Source organism: Mus caroli, unplaced genomic scaffold, assembly GCF_978045245.1.
Source record: "Mus caroli unplaced genomic scaffold, Mus_caroli_1 scaffold_9, whole genome shotgun sequence".
NCBI lineage: Eukaryota > Metazoa > Chordata > Mammalia > Rodentia > Muridae > Mus > Mus caroli.
In genome coordinates, this window is record NW_028227264.1 from 97349776 (window position 1) to 97366831 (window position 17056).

Genomic DNA, 17056 nt, shown 5'->3' on the forward strand with positions numbered 1-17056 from the left:
AACCACACAGCAGCACTTCTGATACCTGTGTGTGAGCTTTTTTACAGTATTTATGTTTATAAGCTGCTGCTGGGATGGACCCCAGCATAAGAGAAACACCTGTATCTATTTAGAATAAGACTTCTGTTTTGAATAGGGGAGTAGAGTTTATGTTCCCAGGACGCCCCCAGGGGGAGAACTGACATCCTACTTGGCAGAAAGAGACATGTATGTGCCAACCAGAACTGAAATCTTGGTTGGCAAGTTAAGACATCAATGATAGACAAGTCCCATCCTGATTGACAAGTTAGGACATGAAAATTAGACAAAACAAGTCCCCTGCCACAGTTGAATATCGCAACCAAATGGAGCAGGATGAATGTACGACAAAGACATTTTTCTAAGGCAGTCCCTGTACCTAAATCCCAACTGGTGGAATAACTTGGCGCAGTTGCTTGTAGATCTCAAGCTTAAAAAGCCCTATAGGATCTTGATTCAATGTCACAGTTGGTTCCAAAGTCTGACTTGTGGCCCTGATCAATTGGTCTATGGTAAAGTGTTCTATAAACCATCCTTCTTTGACTACGGTTGGTGTCTGAGTGGTTTGTGTGGTGACTCCCAGACCTCAACACTACCAATTTGAAGGATTCCAACAGCTGATACGTAATTAAGAGATGGACTTCTTGTCAGGCTAATGTAATGGATACATTTCTTCTTAGAAAAAATAAGCTGTTAAATGCCACAGACTAGAAATACACCCACAAACTTGAATGACTGATAGGACCTTAGGTTAATTTTTGACACTGAGGGCATATGGGGAAAACTAATAATTCCATATATTAATATATTTCCAAAATTTCTACAATGTAGTCTTGATTTGTCCAGCAGGCAAACCACATAGAAGTACCATGAAAACCCAGAAACCCACTTATAAGGCCCCATTCTTCATGTTATAATTACCCCATGCATTCAATTTATCCATAAATCAAGCAAAATTATTAGTTTTTACTTTTGGTGGTACTGCTTAAAATAAATTAAATGAAAAAAGTGATTTTGTGTTTATTCAGATACTTGCTATATCTGTTACAATTTGGTCTTCCAGAAGAATATAGAAATCACTTTGCTGTTGTGCTGTGCCCTTCATGCAAACTCCGAAGGCATTTCTTGTAGTGCCAATCTGCTCATGATAAGTTCTCCATATTTCTATCATGGAAAAATACCTTTGCACTGTCTTCATTGTTTTTGTGGCTGAATCTGTGAGTCCCCATAAACTATGATGCTGCTCTCATGACTTCTAACATGGCCATATTATGAGAAAATAAGTAAATCATGTAAACACAAGCACAGTAGTAACAGTATGGTCTTGATCCAATTAGATTTGTATTCTTAAACAAGAAACACCACCAAATCTCTGAAGCAAATAAGTGTGTGCACAGTGAGAAGGAAGCTGCCCACAGTTCCAGCTGAGTGCCCCAACCAACACTGTTTACTCACCGATCTTGAGTGTCTAGCTTCCAGAATGATGAAAAATAAATTTCTATTGTTTATGTGTCCAATGTGTGGTATAAAGTTATGGCATCTTGAGAAGAAGTAATAACATTTTAAAGAATATTTCCATTGGATGTATAGATTTCTTGATCCAAACCATTATCCTGAAATATGTTGGGTTCTTTTTCTCTTTTGCATTCTATAGTTTAATCCCTGGGGAAAAATCAGTAGTCATTATGGTTGCTGTTGTTTATACAATTCCTTCTGTGATTTCCTTCTGGAGGCCCTCTGAAATAACTTCTCAAATCCATGAATATTCAGTTTTCTTTGGGATATTTTTCCTTGTTTATGTTTAATTATTTTATTCACAAATTGTGTCTATAGAGGTTTTCACCTAATAAGCCATCTAGGAATTGTTCCTGAGGTTTGTCCATGGTATCATTATGTCCTTGAATTCTCATTTACTTTTCTTTCATAGCTTCATGTCTCATGCTGAAATCCTTGCCTTTTTCCTTCATTGGGAAAAGATCCAACTTTCCCCAGTTGAGCTCTGTTAGAGCATCATTTATAACTCTCTTTGTATACTCAGTAAGACATCTGGGATCTTTCATGGTTGATACCTGGTGAGTATTACTTTGCCGAGAATGAGTTGGATTGTTCCTGTTTGGATAAGTTTAGGTTACCGTCTATAAATAATATTATAGACCAATTCTATTTCCCTGGGAGTACTAATTTACTTCATTTATTTTAAAAGACGATGAACTATAAGGTATAATATCTGTGAACTATTTTTTTTTTCAAGAAAGATGATCAAATTTGGTTGTTTTATCCAAGGCTAGTATTTGTCCCCATCTTTATTGAGTCTGTTGAAATTTCATGGCAGATTTTATTCATGAAATTGAAATTGTCTTAGGTAGTCCCATAAAATATCACTAAAACAGTTGTCATCCAATATTTCTAAAATGATACTAAGAACATGTAGTTGTCAGATTGTGGCAACGATGCTATCCAAAAAAAAAGTATTTTATAACCAATTAAAATGCCAAATCAATCATTTGTGTCATTAGTCTTTTCTTCTTTTCTCTGGACCCTTTTTCTTCTACATGCAGCTACTCTAACAAATGCTATACTTTTAAACCAAGACCTTATAAAGGCACTTAAAGGAGTACCACTCCTGGGAACTTTATTATCTTTTTGAAATTCCAGGTAATTGAGTGTTTGAAGAAACAATGGGTCAAATTTTTGATACATGCGGTTGTAAAGTAAAGGGCTGAATATCTTAATGTTAAAATCTACTTCTGAATGTATCAAACAGAAGACCTGGAGATGACACATCAAACACATCTTTAACTCTAGAGAACTCTTTGTTGGGGTCCAGTATTGATAGTATAAGGCGATAGTACTTACTCTCAGATTTACCTGTTGGAATAAGTAAACTGAATGGTTAAAGCAATACCAAACCTGGCATATAGCTCTAATCTCCAAGTAGAAAAACTTAAATATAAAGACATATACTTTTATGATAAATTAAGTATTAAAGCAGAGGTGCAGGGGCCTAGATATGCCAGAAGCACTTGCCATTTCACGTAGTGATTTGGCAAAATCATAAGACCGAATCCCATCATTATGGTAAGTCCTGGTCACTGTAATTCTACAGGTTAATAGGTTACAGAACTCTCTTGTCAAATCATTTAGCATTGGCTGCCAATATTTGAGAACAGGTACATTTTTTATTATTACTAAGATTATAAACCTTAGGTAAAAAGTTATATATATATTTTTCACAAATAGTCATGAACTGCTTCTCCCTGAGGAGCTTTGTGGAGCTTTCCACTTTGTAATCTTTTGTTTTTTTCTTTTTTGAGACAGAGTCTCACTATGTAGCTCCAGACCTCACTATATCTAAGTCAGGCTGGCCTTAACAGTCCCAGAGATTTTCCCCTGCATCTGCCTCCCACTTTCTGGAAATGAAGGAGTAGGCCACTTCAGTGGAGGCGGAGCTCTCCACTTATTATTATCTCAAAGTGATTCACAGCATAGAACTGAAGCAGCAAAAGTCAACCATAGCAAAGAGAAATTTATAAAATGCTAAGACATTTATGTTGACTTCACTCCCTCATTATTGCCTGGGCTCTTTACTGGCACCGTCTCGGTTTCTTTAGAAGATTACCCAGAATGCACCAATGTTCCTGTTTCGTAAGAACCTTAAACATTTAACAAGAACATAAAAAAACAAAAACAACAACAAACCAATTATTTAATAATGCCCAAGAGGGATACTTCACGATGAGAGGCAGAGGTTTAGAGGTTTAGGTTTCTCTCTGACTCTTGCAATATTTCCATTTGAAGCCTTCACATTTTCATAAGAAGGTTAGAGACACTTGGCTTGAGAACACAGTTGGTCACTCTGAGACCACGTGGGAAAAAAAAAGGATAAAGGGGGCCCTTCTTTCTACCTATTTTCAATATTAAAGTTGAGGAGTCACACTTCCTGCAGACAAAAGCACACATAACAAGAAACAAAACTCTACGTGGCCTCCTATGGCATCCAAGAGCCATCCAGGCCTATGGAGAGACACGAATAATTGGCCACAGTGGCTGCTCTTGCAATAAGGTAGGTACAGCACATAAGAAACATGTGGAATTTTGCTGAGAGTAAATATTGTATTCCTATTTATTCATTCACTCATTCATTCATTTACTCATTTATTCATTTATTCATTCATTCATTTATTCATTCATTCACTCATTCATTAAAAGGCAGGGTTCTTTCCATGCTTCCAAAGCTGGTCCTAAATGAGCTATGTTGTCCAGGATGGTCAGTGTTATATTTATGACCCACATTTATGTCATGTGAAAATTCAACCTTGGCCACTGTGCATGCAAGGCAAGCCCCTCAGCACCCATGCTTTCAATGTCTGTACATCTTTTCTATAGAGAAAACCTTAGAGAAATGCTAAGAAAGGTTAGGGAATCCACAAGCAATTCAGAAACTCTGTCATATTTTGTTTAATTAGGTGTCAGTTTTTCTTGTTTCTTTCTTCCAATTATTTTATTTTTTTATTATTTTATTGTGTTTACTACTGAATGGAACTGCGGAGACACAAGCTGCAGGGATCAAGGCCAATGCTGTAACGTTTCTTAGGATGATGAGTGTAGCAACCACAGTAAATGTTGAATTTCTTATTATCAAGCCAGGCAGGTTATATTTTTGGAAAAGGTCATTTTCCAGTAAATACTGTCAAGCAGCACATTGAGGAAGCAGTCAGGTTGATGTTGGACAGATCTTCTTTTGCTGGTGTAGTACAGTGCTTACATTCTGTCTTCAGATCACATGCTTGTTGGCAGGCTTAAAGTAATACACAGTGTGCCTCTCACCTTGCCGATCTAAAGCTTTCATGATAAAACAGAATTCTGTACACTCTAACTCGGGGGATTCTCTATTCTGTTGTCTACTCTGATGCTCCGGGTTATGACAGACTCTTTATTGGTAATGTGCACAGATTGGGGATCAGTTTGGGGATAATGAACCAAGGATATCAAGAGTCATATCTTCACTGAGCGAACTATCTCTGTGGTTTTGGAAAAATTACTGAATCTATTTTATCCCCAGTTTCTCTCACTATATAATGGGTACCATGATAATTGAGTAAAAGACACAGAGTTGAAGTAGGTTGTTCTGCAAGTAAGCACTTTATAGAAAGAAAGTTGACAAGCAATTTCATTTTCAGTCTCCTAAACTCCTTCCCCCTTTAGTGTTATCCATAATAATGTCAGCAGTGCTTTCAAAAAGTCATTCTCAAATATAATTGCATATTTTAATAAATAGAATGTCTGAAATAATTACGAAATAATTCCCTCTGCTGCTAAATGCTCATCTGGATGGCACTGCTTGCTTTTCAATTGTGCGAGCATCTGCCGAAGTGAGGGAAGAGCATTTTGTTCTTGCAAATGAAGAATCTCAGTTCTTTTCAGAGCTATTCAGCAGTTTAAAAATCCATTTAAATACTCACTAAGTAAAGTAAGTATAATCAAATGTTCATACTACTTCATTAAAGTACCTTTAACTCAAACTCACAAAAATCATGGTTCAGTTGTAAGCATTTTTATTAAGCCTTTAACATAGATTTTAAGCCCCCAAATGCAGCATAATAGACTGAATGTAAGTAGAGGAAACATGCTTTTATTATATTTTATGCCAGAATATAAGGTGTGGGCTATTAATGAGCAATAGACTAGGAACTACATGGCTTACTTTCCCCTCAAGTATTCTTCAGTATGATAATTTCACAAGTCAAGCTACATAGTTTATTATGTTAAGTGGGTGTGTTTATAATTTGAAGCCTTTGGTGAATATTTACTATAATTTTGCTTAAAATAACATTTTGTTGACAAGTCCACCTACCCTACTCACACAAATTCATGTTCTCTCTCTTTTTGTCTCTCTCTTTCTTTCTCTCTTCCTCCTTCCCTCTCTGTCTCTCTCTGTCTCTCTCTCTCTCACATACATACATACATACATACATACATACATACATACATATATACATACATACTAACACACACACAAACACACACACACACATACACACATAGACACACACACACACATTTGCCCACCCAAAAAAACTAAAATCAAAATAAAGAAATGCAAACCAATGAGACAAAAAAAATTCAAAACAAAACAAAACCATAACCAAAATCTCACCAAAGATGTGGAGTATGGGCCCACGGATGTAAACTGGAATGTGGTTGATATGCCCAGTCACACTGTTGGGAAAAACAGATTTTCCTCTTACCAGATACTATCCATTGAAAATAGCTTCTTACCTGGCATGGTGGCGCACGCCTCTAATCCCAGCATTTGGGATGCCTAGGCACACGAATTTTTTGAGTTCTAGCCAGCCTGATCTACAGAATGAGTTTCAGGACAGCCAGGGCTACACAGAGAAACCCTGTCTTGAGAAAAGAAAGAAAGAAAGAAAGAAAGAAAGAAAGAAAGAAAGAAAGAAAGAAAGAAAGAAAGAAAGAAAGAAAGAAAGAAACAAAGAAACAAAGAAACAAAGAAACAAAGAAACAAAGAAACAAAGAAACAAAGAAAGAGAAAGAAACAAAGAAAGAGAAAAAAAGAAAATAGCTTCTTGGTTAGGAATAGGACTTTGTGTCAATTTCTTGTCTATGTTGGGATTTTGTCTGGTTTGAACTCTTACAGGACTTGTGCATGCTGTCACAATCTCTGTGAATTTATATACTATATACATAGGAATGGATGCTTGAAACTTAAGGGAAGAGATTTGATAAAGACACCCTAGGTAGGGCTAAGGGCTTCATAGTCCCTCATTCTCTACATATTGTCTACTGCTCAGTTGCCAACCATCTACTGAAAGAAGTTTCTCTGATGAAGGCTGAATGATGATCTGATTCATGAATATAGCCATACTGTCATTAGAGTCATTATATTGCTTATGTTACTTTAGCAGAAAAATGGCAGTCAGTTTGCACTTAGAACTATCTATTTTTAGGTTATTGGCCACCTTAGCAAGTCAGATACAGGTTCTATATCATGGAATAGGCCTTATAGACAATCCAAAGTGGCTGATTACTACAATAAAATTTGTGTATATTATGCAAGCATATCATTGTTGTAGGTCTCAGGGTTTGTAGCTGGTGGGGTTGATAATGATTTTCTCCTCCAGTAGTATACTTTTCATATCACGAATGCAAGTACATAGAGGTTATCCTTGTATTTTGGCACCAGCTCCACTCCTGCATGGACAACATTATAAGTATTCAGTGTTTTCTGCAACAGCCTCTTACATTGGGGTTGTTGAAAGTAAAGGATAGCCTCAGAAATAACCTGTGTATATAAGGCTGCTTCGGCCAATGATTCTACAAAATACACCCACTTCCTGGCAACAGGGAGCTTTATTTGGTGGCATAAAATGTCTAGCTATTATGTGGCTCTATTTAATATCCATTGACATGCGCATACAGTTTAGGAAGCTCTCACAGTAGCAGATTTCCATATAGCTTGTTAAAGAGGCTTTATTGTAAATTTTCTCTCTCCATACTCCCTTCGTTAAACTTCTCTATGCTCCCTAGTTAAGAGTCCTATTGTAGCTTCCCATCCATCTCTTTATAACACGATATTTTGACTAACTTTCATTTCTTGAATGATCCCTCACCAATTCCTGGTCCCTTACTAGTTACCTAACATCTGTGGTGATACAGATTGATCCATGTATATCTAACTTCTACTTCTAAGAGAAAATATGTAACATTTGCATTTGGGGCTCTGTGTTAACTGAGGATGATTGTCTCTTGCTCTACTTCCTTACATAAAATTTTACTTCATTTTTTAAAAATTTTTATTGGATACTTTATTTACATTTCAACTGTTATCTCCTTTCCCAGTCTCCCCTCCTCAAACCCTCTGCCACCCCCTCCTCCTGCTTCTATGAGGGTGCTCCCCCATACACCCACCCACACTTCATTTCTTTTAACAGCTGAATAATATCCCATTGTGTAATCGTGCCACGTTTCCATTATACATTTAAACAGTTTAGACATATAGGTTATTTCCAATTTCTGATTATCATGAATAGAGCAGTAAAGTACATGGATGATCAATTATTTCTGTATTAAGACCTAGATTCCTTAGGGTATAAAAGGAGGATAGCTGGGTCTTGTGGTAGATCCATTTTCATCTCTTTGAAGAACCTCCACATTGATTTTCATAGTTACTATAGAAGGTTGCCTTCTAAACAATAAGTTTTCCCCTTGCCCCATGTCCCTGCCAACTTCTGCTGTCATTTGTTTTATTTGTCTTGGTCATCGTTACTCCGGTAAGATGAAATCATAAAATAATTTTGATCTTCATTTTAATGATGCCTAGGGATATTAAACATTTTAAAGTATTTCTTGGTTATACATACTTTTTCTTTTGGGAATACTGTTTAATTTTATATCTGACTTTATGATTGAGTGCTTTCTTAACATTCAGATTTTTTTTAGGTCTTTGTGTATTCTAGATACAAGTTCTCTGATATATAATTGGTAAAGTTTATTTCTAATTTTGTAGGTATCCACTTTACTCACGCGAAGTTTTCCTTTGGCTATACAGAAGGTTTTGACCTCCAGGAATTTCTATATACTAGTTGTTGATCTTAGTGTCTCTGCTATCTATATCCACTTCAGAAAGTTCCTTTCATATACCAATAAGTTCAAGCCTATTCTCTACTTTATTCCTATCTATCTGGTTCAGGGTATCTGGTCTTATTCCAAAGTCTTCATCCTTTTGGAGTTGAGTTTTTTATAGAATAATAAATATGGATCCAATTTTATTATTCTACATGCAGCCAGCCAGTTTGATTGGTTCCATTTGTTGAAGAAAATATTTTTTCATACATTATATTCTGATTATGATTTTTTTCCCTCCCAGCCTTTCCTAGATTTTCTCCCCTCTCTCCTTCAGTAAATGCAGAAAAATACAGAGACCCAAATTGTACAATGTGTAGAGATCATGGAACACTCACTCTTAAATGGGATGTCTACATCAAATCCCTCTCTTTAGAGCTCATGGAATCCTGCAGAAAAAAGAATCAGAGGACATTGAGGATACCAAGGAAACAAGGCTTTATAAGCACAGCAGAACCAGCATATGCATACTCACAGAGACTGTGGCAGCATGCATAGAGGTAGCACAGAGTTTGGGCAGATGGGGTCCCAGCATTGAGAGTGGAAGTAGACACCCCATCACTGATTCAGAAGCTATCTCTAGTTGATAACCATTCACAAATGACAAATTGGGTTTTTCCAAGGAATTTTCTTGAAGTATACAAACCACTCTTAAGCAATAAATGGCCAACACAAAATGTGCTGAATAACATTTTGGAGGCACTTTATCTTATAATGATTTTTTCCGGGACATTTGTGGTTTGTTGTGTGTGTATTTGTTTGTTTGTTTTAATCTCACAGATTCTTTACTTGGATGTTGTGGTTTTGTGTTTATATGGAATTTCTGTGTGTGTGAATGTGTGTTCTTGTGATTTATTTTGGCTCTTTGTCCTCTGTGTTTGTTTTTTGTTTCATTTCGTTTTTGTTTTGTTTTGCTTTGCTTTTGTTTTATTTTGGTTTGTTTGTTTCTATTTTATCTTATTTTGATGCCTATTTGTATTCTAATGAGAAACAAAGTTAATACATATATTTTAAAGTGCAGATAATTAATGTGTGTTGCCTTTCTCATTCAGGTTTTTATGAAAGAGAGGAAAATGACATGTCACTTGTAGAATTATGAAAGCAACAAAAAAACCTCCATAAATACAGATTAAAAAATAATGCATATCATCTTGGAAATGTAGCTTGGAACAAGTGCTTCTTAAATGTCCTCACTGATGTTTGTTTTCCTTGATGAGATATCTGAGCAAAAACTCTGGTATGTAAAAGGTACAGCCTTCAAGGCAGTATTTTTACTTAAAAATATCAGCTATTTTTGCCAATTTATCTGCTATGCTCACCAGACTCTTATGTTTTTGTGCAAATGAAATTGAAGAGACAAGTCCAAAGATTTGAATTAGAATTATCCAGGGACTGAAGTCTAGACGAAATGTTTATGAGACTGAAGCAAAATCATCCCTCCCATAAAACAAGCTTAGAATCTTGTATGAGGCAAGCCTGTGACAGTGGAGATATTTCTACTTTTACACATTCTATTGCTTTCCCATTTCTTTCCAAATTCAAGAAGGTGTTTGATTTGTTGAAAACCTAGTGGCAAAGATATTTGTGTGAAATTGTTTGCAATATCTTTGTCACTGGAAGGACTGATAGGAGCCCTTTGGGTTACTGAAGAAATGAGTCTGCATGAAACATTACTGCTCAACCTCAGCCCTGATTCCATATTCATTGGTCACACTCTGGATGGACCTCATGCTCCAGTGTAGTCCATCAACACAGAATGTACTTTATAGTTTGGTTGATTTTTTGCTCTCTTGTTTTGATTGGTGAGCTTTTTTTTTTTTTTTTTTTAAAGATTTATTTATTATATGTAAGTACACTGTAGCTGTCTTCAGACACTCCAGAAGAGGGCGCCAGATCTCGTTGCGGATGGTTGTGAGCCACCATGTGGTTGCTGGGATTTGAACTCTGGACCTTCGGAAGAGCAGTCGGGTGCTCTTACCCACTGAGCCATCTCACCAGCCCCATATTGGTGAGCTTTAGTAGAGGTTGTTTTGTTTTCTCTTTAATGAGAAAAAAATTATGCACTTGGGTGTTTGGGGGATATTGGGAGGTTCTGGGAAAATTATGATAAAATTACATTTTAGAAGTATAAAATTTCAAAACAACAATTTAAAATGAAATAAAAATGTACCATATAAAAACTCAAGAGGAGCAAAAAGTCTACCACCATTGAGGAAATATAAAAACAATACTATTAAGTTTTCATTGAATCAGTGTTTTTCTTTCACTCATATTTCATTCTGAAGATATATATTTTATTGGGAGTAATGGCATAAAATAGTGTTATTGTATACATGTAAATACATATACATATATAAATTAACAGAGTGGTTTTTAAAATACTCAGATAATAAATCAATTTCAGAAATATTAAGCACATTTAACTCTTTTTTAATTTTTAATATTTTTTATTACATATTTTCCTCAATTACATTTGCAATGCTATCCCGAAAGTCCCCCATACCCTCCTCCCAACTTCCCTACCCACCCATTCCCATTTTTTTGGCCCTGGCGTTCCCCTGTACTGGGGCATATAAAGTCCAATGGGCCTCTCTTTCCAGTGATGGCCTACTAGGCCATCTTTTGATACATATGCAGCTAGAGTCAAGAGCTCAGGGGTACTGGTTAGTTCATAATGTTGTTCCACCTATAGGGTTGCAGATCCCTTTAGCTCCTTGGGTACTTTCTCTAGCTCCTCCATTGGGAGCCCTGTGATCCATCCAATAGTTGACTGTGAACATCTACTTCTGTGTTTGCTAGGCCCCGGCATAGTCTCACAAGAGACAGCTATATCTGGGTCCTTTCAGCAAAATCTTGCTAGTGTATTGTGCTCCTTCTTAGAATTGGGAACAAAACACCCATGGAAGGAGTTACAGAGACAAAGTTTGGAGCTGTGATGAAAGGATGGACCATCTAGAGACTGCCATATCCAGGGATCCATCCCATAATCAGTTTCCAAGCACATTTAACTCTTTCTGAGCTGCTGTAATTTAGTTTGTGCCACATGAAATCACTAAAAGAAAACCATTTATTTTAGGAATTATATACTCTGCTTCATAAAATTGGTCACAAAACAATAGTGAAAAGTAACAAAATAATGAAGTAAGAAAACATAAATAGCACAAAGCAGGCAAACTTACAAAGTCCTTAAGCTCTGCATTATTTCCTGGGCTTCCAAGGGTGTCATTGAGTGTGGGACTTATCTACAGATCAAAATTCCATGTCTCTGACATGGTAGACAAACTACTACTTGCTTTGATCATTCTTGGCCAGTATTCAAGCATCCCTGACTCAATGTCTCAAAAGAAAGGAGGATAAGTACCTCTCTTTACATCCCACGACACTGATCTTCTGCATTCCAAATCTTTAATCACTGACTGACTTTAAATTCATATGTCGTTTGTCAATGCCCCCTGCTTATATATGTTTTTATGGAAAATTGAGCTGTCCTACAAGGAAATTGATTTGTTTCAATGAAATGAAAGTTCCCCTATCCCTCCCACAGCAAGTCACTAAAAAGAACTGAAGTTCCTCTCTGTTGGAAGCTGGTGGCTTGAAACAATAGCTTCTGCTTTTTGCTAACAACTTGTTCATCTGAAGCATGTTGCTCTTGGTTCATGTTGCCATACCTCCTACCTGATTGACCCAACAGACTCTCTATAAAGCCTTCTATTCTGTTTAGCTTAGTCTTATTTACTCAAGTTCCCAGTATAATTGTATTTGTTCTCACTGAAACATCTCATCTGCCAGCCCACTGCATTCTCATTATTCATTACCCTCCACCTTCTTAACTTCCTTCATTGTCTGCCATAGATATTTATAACCCATGGCAACATGAAAGCAATGATGATGATTGCTAATTGGGTGTTTCTTGATTACCAGGGAAACTGAAGCATTTCTAATGCTTTACTGTCAAGTTACAGGCTTGCAAACTAGGACTAGAACTTCTCTCATTTCAAAAAGGAATACAAGTCATATCGTTGCATTTATTTTTCTTACTTTGTGAGTGATTCTCTACTTCTCCATGCCTTTTTTCTAAACTTGCGTAATCCTGATTTGCTGCAAACTACTTGTGCCTTTTTGTTTGCCCTGTACAAGTGAACATTGCTAGAATAATCAACACAGTGTTTAGGATAATTATATATTAAATTAATATACTCAAGTGGCTACTCATACCTCTAAAATGCTCTATTACTCAATTATAATTTTCTGTGTGGGTTACCTATTTTCCATTGTTTAATACAATGAACAATTTTACTTGTGTGTGTATGTTTGTGTGTGTGTGTGTATGCGTGTGTGTGTGTGTGTTCAAATGCTCTTTGTTCTTGCCCTAGAGGAATTTTCATGGTGATCATATTTATGGTAATTACTCTGATTCAGTACTATACTGACTCTGAGTCATATTTACATTATGACTCACAAATGTATGTCAATCAAATCGGTTATGCGTCAGAACAAACAGAAGGTAGGAAGTCATGTGGTGATATTGGCTTGCATTTCTTACAGTAGAAAGTATACAAGGAGAATTGCTATTGGAGCTATGCTAAAAGAGCCTCTCCTGAGCATCAGCTCAGGAGAAAGTTGTTGAATAAACCGGTGGGAGGAATTGGAGCATAAAACAGGAGAGGAAGAGGTAGAAGTCACAGACTATTGTTCTCATGTATGTTCTTTAATACATAAGGAGGGAAAATTCACACCTCAGCATGTGAGCAAAGGAAATGATGATAATGAGGAGATATTCACCCAGCTGTTTTAAATGGCAAAGGCTTTATACAAGCATTAGGAAAGTCTCCCATGAGCTGGATTCAGAGGCTACAGGGCATAGGGCAGGGGTATTCAGTCTGAGTTGCATAAAAACTGAGCCATATCATCTCATCTGTCATTGGGACAATGGCTGTGTAACTTGAGACTATTCAGGAAACGGAGTCCAAATAATGTTTTGGACAATCTATGGGAAATAGTTGGCTATTATTGGATTGGGCTTTAAGACAGCATGGGAAGGGCAAGCACTACTAGGGATTTAGGCATTGACAAGTGGTGCTGATGCCATATTCACCAGGTCAGGTAGAACTGTGTTCACAGAAAGCCTACAGGCAAGGTTAATTCAGCAGGGATCTCTATACTGGTATGGGATTTTGATGTGTTTGGTGATTTTCATGGTGAGGAAGGATCTTTATGAGGGAGAGGAGAAGCTGAAAGATATGAATAGCAGTGATTAACATGTAAATTTTGTCTGCAAATGAAATCAAGAGAGGATGAAAATGAAAACAACAACAACAACAACAATCTAGTTTATCCCTGTCACTTGAAAACAAATGTGCAAGGATTCACGTAGAGCTGGAGTTCCTAGGGTGAAAAGCAAATATCAGAAATCTAGATTCTATGCTACTGAACTTCACGAAGGCTTTACAGACTGAGCAATAGTTTTCAGAAGACCTAAATAATAAGATATCAAAGTTACAAAACAGATTAATATGATCCTAGGGGTGATGTATTATCCTGCCCTAAACATATTGCATGTGTTTTCCCCCTGTAAGTAAGTATATACAGGCTGTTTACTTAACCCAGGGTCCTTTCAGCAGCCAGATGTGACCAATGGACAGGTTGAAGCTTCAGTCCTGATCCCAAAGCTATTCAGTGGCAAGTATGATTGGCAAAGTAGTGCCACACGCCACCCTACACCTGAGACAGGCAGATTATGACAGGCAAGAATCCCAGAGACCATTTAAGGTGGAGATATGTGCAGTGGTCTCTTACCAGCAACAACATTCCATAATGAGAATGGTTGATGGTTCCTGAAAGGTTACAGTTTACAGTACATCATGTAAGGCTAAATAAGGTAGTGTCTATCATTCATGTCAGTATATAAAACATTGCTCTTTGTTGGAGCAATTGATAAAAGTAAAGGGATCATGTCATACTTATTAGATCTTTTAAAATATCTGCTCTTCCTTACAACATGAAATGGCACTATTAGTATGGATAATACTTGGCTTTCAGAGATTCTGCCCACCACCTTAAAAGGCTTCATTAGGTAATGCTAACTATTGAATGTCCTGTACATTTTGAAAGCACATAGGGCAGACAGGGTTTTTGTTATATAAGTTAGATTTATTAGACTGAAAGAATGGATTTACCAGCAAAGTGAGAGCAAGCAGGCCAAGAGAAGAGCAATATATATATATATATATATATATATATATATATATATATATATATCCCCAGCAGAAGGCTTGGTCCAGATTATATCTAGATTAATGATCTGGATTAAAGGTGTGTCTTCCTATATCAAAGATCTGTATGAAGAACTAGGTTTTTCTACTTTGAGAAAAAATACCTCATAGCTGTTGCCTTGACTTTTGGATTTTAGTTAATTATAGATATAATCACTTTGAGGACCAAGAATAGCCATCATAGGTCCCATAAAGTTGTTTGGAAATAATTCCAATACCAGTGTTGGAATATTTAACCATAAGTCATTGTTTTTGGTTGCCAACAGCTATTGTGACTACTGTTTGGTTTATGCCAGAACCAGATGATGAAACAGGATTGCTGAGGCCTGCCCACTTTGACTATGGGGCTTGGAATGAGCTGAGGACTCACTGCTCCTGGCTAAAGTTGTCATTCAGGCCACTGGTAGAAAATTGTCAGCTGAAGTCCTGATAATTATGGACCCTGACTTGTAGAGTAACAATAGTGTAAGGAATATGTACACACTGTGTACAATAGTAGTTTTAACGGCACAGGTGCAACCAACTGCTTTCTATTTTGTTCCTTTCAAATTAGACAACTGTCAACTGACTATTAGTTCAAATGGCTACGTATGGGCAGGTCATATGTCCTAGTGGGGGACCAGCTGCTGCTTCTATTTTGTTGTTGTTATTGTTGTTAGTTTGGGGTTTCATCATAGTTAAATGGAGACAGTGCGCCTGTAAAAATTTCTTTCTAAAATATTTTTATTTGTAACCACAGATTAATGATACCATTACTCTGGGTCTGTCCTGGAAGAAATGATCTTCTTTTAAATTTTTGAAGTATTACAGAGACATAACTAATCAGGACCCAGAAGAAATGAATGATACTGTGGTATGATAATTGTATGCACAAGAAGAAAAAGAATCAGACATCTCTTTGACCCCTCCACACTAACCATGACAGAAGAGGGTAGGAAAGAATGTAAAAACTGGAGGAAGAAATGGCATGCTGTGTAGCTATTTTGTCAGCATTGAAACATTCTCTACTGAAAGGAGGTGGGGCCCTTAAAACTTATAAAGTAAGCTCTGCTAGGGTCAAGCTCGTAGATTCCAGGGTGTTTCCACTGCACTAGGTCCTCTGTGTATAACGTATGGTTATATAGCTGCATGTTCTTGTGAGACTCCCAACAGTGGGAGTGGGCTTTGACTCTTCCCTGTGTTTGGGACCCCTTTCCTCCTACTCTGTTGCCTTGTCCAACCTTGATATCATGGTTTGTGATAAGTTTTATTGTAACTTGTTGGGCCATCGTCGGTGGATATATTTGGGAAGGTTGTGCTTTTTTTTTTTTTTAAGGAAGCAGAGGAAGCATGCATGGGGCCAGACTGTAGGGAAGTACTGGGGGCAGTGGAGGGCAGGGAAACTGTGGTCAGAATGTAATACATTTTCCCCATCACCCACAAGAAGTCATACATGAATGTGTGAGACCAGGTAATTGGAGAACATCTAGAACCAAATTCAAAGGAAGCCTCCAGAAGCCCATCTATTAGCCTGGAGACATCTTATGGCTCTACTACCTTCAAAACAGGGCCACAAGTGAAGGAAAAAATTCAAAGCCTCAGTCTGGGGTGGGCATGTCAAATTCATATACTAACATTATCTTACCTTGCCTTGGTTTCCAGGACTCATGAGCATATTCGGGAAAGCAAAGCATAAACATTACATTAATGCTGAGAGATGCCCCTCATGCTTCCCAGAGCTGGACTGTATGACTTCATGGCTTTGTGGCTTACTGGCAGAGTTGGCACTGATCCATGAAAATACAGCAATTCTGCAGACCCAAATAACCAGGGGTCACGTTGTTTGATCTTTTACTTGGTCTATTATCTTTGGACACATTATTTTTAACCTTCTTGGATTTCAATATTTTCTTAATAGTAATGGGAACAATAAATCCACTCTTGCAGAATTGTTGTGAAGAAAGTTGCCACGTGTTTAAAGTGTCTAACTCATAAGTATATCTACTAATGCATCTACTATTCTAAGTGATCCTGAGTACGGTTAATATCTTTTTAACCTGCAAAACCTACCTGTGCTGTCTGCAGTCAAAACAAAACAAAACAAGCAAGCAAACAAACAAAACCAACTTCTCTTAGCTCTA

The 17056-nt window shown here is 37.0% G+C and overlaps 1 pseudogene across 9 annotated transcripts in view; it reads right to left on the reverse strand.

Annotated features, from left to right (window-relative positions):
• LOC115032127 (disks large homolog 2 pseudogene) overlaps nt 1-17056 on the reverse strand; it is a 195704-nt pseudogene that overhangs the window by 27158 nt on the left and 151490 nt on the right. For 8 of the 9 annotated variants that reach the window (XR_015048554.1, XR_015048550.1, XR_015048547.1 and 5 more), the window contains one exon: nt 9003-9053. The exons of the other annotated variant lie outside the window; for it this stretch is intronic. The product of XR_015048554.1 is annotated as a disks large homolog 2 pseudogene, transcript variant X8 (transcript). The remainder of the gene's footprint in view (nt 1-9002; nt 9054-17056) is intronic. 9 annotated transcript variants of the gene reach the window in all.